Source organism: Dromiciops gliroides, chromosome 3, assembly GCF_019393635.1.
Source record: "Dromiciops gliroides isolate mDroGli1 chromosome 3, mDroGli1.pri, whole genome shotgun sequence".
Classification (NCBI taxonomy): Eukaryota; Metazoa; Chordata; class Mammalia; order Microbiotheria; family Microbiotheriidae; genus Dromiciops; species Dromiciops gliroides.
Genome location: NC_057863.1, coordinates 465,106,137 through 465,110,184, shown reverse-complemented (window position 1 = coordinate 465,110,184; position 4,048 = coordinate 465,106,137). Strand labels below are relative to the sequence as shown.

Sequence of the window (4,048 nt, the reverse complement as noted above, 5' to 3'; positions counted from 1 at the left end):
AGAATAATAGAAAGTTTCTTTAGAAACAAGGAAGGTAGATGCGCACCCCCAGAAGAGGATAACAACCTCAGGGCCCTTACATCCAAAGCTTCCAAGAAAAATATGAATTGGTCTCAGGCCATTCAAGTGCTCAAAAGGGGCTTTGAAGAGAAAGTAGGAGAGATAAAAGGAAGATTTAGAGAGGTGGAGGAAAGAATGGAAAGAGAAATGAGATTAATGCTGAGAGCTATGAGAAAAAAGTCAGCAGCTTGAAAAAACATGAAAAAGGAGATTAAAAAAGCAGTCTGGGGGCAGCTAGGTGGCGCAGTGGATAGAGCACCGGCCCTGGAGTCAGGAGTACCTGAGTTCAAATCCTGTCTCAGACACTTGACACTTAATAGCTGTGTGACCTTGGGCAAGTCACTTAACCCCCATTGCCTCAAAAAAAAAAAAAAGAAATTAAAAAAAAAAAAGCAGTCTGATGAAAATTATTGCCTAAGAACCAGGATTGAACAAATGGAAGCTGGTGACTTTATGAGAAACAAAAACACAGTAAAGCAAATCCAAATGAATAAAAAAACAGGGCAATATGAAATATCTCCTTGGAAAAACAACTGACCTGTAAAATAGATCCAGGAGAGATAATTTGAAAATCATTGGATTACCCGAAAAAAAATTTCTTAGAAGTATGCACAATGTCCACCACCAGTGAAGAGTTAGTCTGTGTGACTTGATGATGTTTTAGAATTTATATACATGCTGAGATGGCTGTTGGTAAAAGACCCTCAAACATATGCCCTAAAAATCCACTCTCCCTATGATACTGTATTTGAAAACATGGATTGTCTTATCCTTATATGAAAATTTTTACTCCTACCTATAAACATTAGAGAAGACAACTTACTCAATATCAGAAAATTCATACAAGAGAAGAGCGTGTGTATATGAACACATAATAAACATGCAAAGTCCTTCTCAAAAGTCATTGTTTCAGTGGCAGAGAGTGGAGCACAGCCCAGCACAGGTTGCACCAATACAGACCCAGCCCCAGTCCCAGCAAACTGGGAGCAGACCATATGAGCCTCTGAATCAGCAGCTGCAACAACTGCTTCTGGAACTCAACGCATAGTTGGTAAGGGGGGGGGGGGGAGTCAAAATCTTGGCCAGAAGGAGATTACAGGGATGTCTTTGCTAGCACTGAAGCACTACTCTGTTGTTTCGGCCATGCCCAGATCCAGGTCACAAACTTTGGTGGTGGTCCCAGGTGGGGGAGGAGAAACAAGAACACAAGAACTTGCAGCCATAGTAGAACAGAATTCTGTTCCTAGTTTCAGGACATAAAAGCAGGCGTGTGGTTGCTTCCAGACCAGAGCACAGGCCAGGGGAGTAGTAAATATACCTCTCCTTAAATCATCCCACCTTGGAAGAACTAAAAACTTACAAATTCCTAGAAGTATCTCTGAAAACAGCTGTGCAAACCCCTTAAGCTTAGGACAGTGCACCCTCTGCCCTGGAAGCAGTGCTCCACTTTAACAAAGTGTTAACAGTCAAGAAATTGACTAGAAAAATGGGCAAACAGAAAAAAAAGCTGACCCTAGAAAATTTCTATGATGACAAGGAAAATCAAATACACCCTCAGAAGAAGATAACAAAGTGAAAACTCCTATATCAAAAGCTTCCAAGAAAAATATGAATTGGTCTTAGGCCATAGAAGAGCTCAAGAAAAGGACTTTGAAAATAAAATAAGAGAGGTAGTGAAAAAAATGGAAGGAAAAATGAGAATGATGCAAGAAAATCATGAAAAAAAATCAACGGCTCGGTAAAAGACACAAAAAAATACTGAAGAATGTAAAACCTTAAAAAAACAGGCTAAGCCAAATAGTAAAAGAGGTTAAAAAAAGCCAATGAGGAAAGAATGTCTTGAAAAACATAATTGGCAAAATAGAAAAAAAGAGGTACAAAAGCTCTCAGAAGAAAAAAAAAATCCTTAAAAATTAGGATTGAGGAAATGGAAGCTAATTACTTTATAAGAAATCAAGAAAAAATAAAACAAAAACAAAAGAATGAAAAAATAGAAGGCAATGTGAAATATCTCAGTGGAAAAACAACTGACTTGCAAAATACATCTAGGAGAGAAAATTTGAAAAGTATTGGATTACCTAAATCATGATCAAAAAAGAGCCTAGCCATCAGTTTCAAAGAAATAGTCAGGGAAAATTGCCCTGATATTCTAGAACCAAAAGGTAAAATGAAATTGAAAGAAGCCACTGATAACCTCCTAAAAGGGGACCCAAAATGAAAACTCCCAGGAATACTATGCCAAATTGCCAAGCTCCCAGTTCAAGGAGAAAATATTGCAAGCAGCCAGAAAGAAATAATTCAAGTATTGTGGAGCCACAGTCAAGAAAAGACAAGACTTAGTAACTTCTATATAAAAGTATCAGAGGGCTTGCAAAATGATATTCAGGAGGGAAATAGAACTGGGATTACATCCAAGAATCACCTACCCAGGAAAACTGAGTATAATCCTTCAGGGGAAACTGAGTCCCCTTGATCCTGACACAGTAGGCCTGTGGTGAGATCCACCAGCACCAGCTGAAAAGGCAGGCTGCCAGCTAGAAGGCTACCCACAGGATAGGCATGACCAGACCTGGCTATCCCAGCATGCCGGGAGCAAGCCCAGGGCAGTAAGAAATCCACAAGCCATAGAGGCCTCAGAGTACAAAGCCCTCAAAACAAGAAGCTTGAAACAGTGACCCTGGGGCCCCAGGAGCAGATCTCAACTTTAAAAAAAATAAGATCCAATATGAGTAAGAAACAAAAAAGAACTCTTACCATTGAGAGCTTGTGTCAACAGGAAAGAGCTAAAGACAAACTCAGATGAGGATAATACTCTCAAATTGCCAACACGTGACGCCTCAAGAGGGAAGATGAATTTGTCTCAAGACCAAAAAGCCTTCTTAAAAGACCTTAAAAAGGATCTTAAAAATCAATTGACAGACACCTACCTCAGCCATGCCGGGGACCACCACCGCATCCCCGGGCCAAAGAATCGCAGCCTCCCTCGCTGTAAGTGGTGTGGTCAGGGCCTAAGAGGACCAGGAGGACTGGGAGGGGCAGGCGGCGGGGCCGGCACCCCGCATGGCTGCGGCCGGTGTACGCACGCCGGGCTGCTGAGCCAGGCCAAGGGCTCTGCCTACCCGGAGACCGGCCGCACCAAGGTGCTTTGCGCTGTGTCCGGGCTGCGGCCGGGGAGGGCGAGCACGCGAGAGCGGCGGCAAGCGGCACGGAAGTGCTCCTGGTGTGCGAATTCCAGGGGATGGGTCGCGGCACGGAGGAGCGCGAGCTGGCGCTGGCGCTGCAGGAAGCCCTGGAGCTGGCTGTACGCCTGAGCCATTACTCGGGCGCGCAGCTCGAGGTGTCGGCCTTGCTGCTGGAGGACGGCGGCTCGGCCCTGGCCGCGGGGCTCACGGCCACCGGGCTGGCGCTGGCCGAAGCGGGCGTCGAGATGTACGACCTGGTGATGGGCTGCGTGCTGAGGCAGCTGCAGCCTGGCGCTTGGACCACATGCAGCGCGAGGAGCGCACCGCTGCCCACCTGACGGTGGCGCTCGTACCCGTGCTCAACCAGGTGGCTGGTGTGCTGGGCAGCGGCCAGCCGGGCGCGGCCGAGAGCTGGGTCGACGCCTTGAGCCTGAGCCTCGAGGGCTGCCAGCGCCTCTACCCGGTGCTGCAGCATTGCCTGGTCAAGGCCGCGGGCCGATGGGGGCCCCACTCCGGCCACCGAGACCCCAGCCACTGAGGCCCCCGCCCACGGGGCTTCGACCACTGAGACCCCGCCGCGGCCGGAGACCTTGAGGCCTGAGCTCTCCCTCTGGCCAAAGCCCCGCCCCTCCCCATCTCATCTCTCACCACCGCCCGACCTGCACCCAGCCCCAGGGACCCCCCCTCCCAAGCTCAAGAGCAGGGACCAGAAGCATCTCCAACATCTGCCTCCTGCTCTGGCCTCTACCATCCCCACCCGCCAAAGAGCTCGAGATGGGGTTTGGGGGGGGCACACCACCCAATCA

At 47.7% G+C, this 4,048-nt stretch overlaps 1 pseudogene; it reads left to right on the top strand.

Moving 5' to 3' along the window:
- The first annotated feature begins 1,161 nt into the window (after window positions 1–1,161).
- On the top strand, window positions 1,162–3,780 carry LOC122747790 (annotated as a pseudogene).
- The last annotated feature ends 268 nt before the right edge of the window (window positions 3,781–4,048 follow it).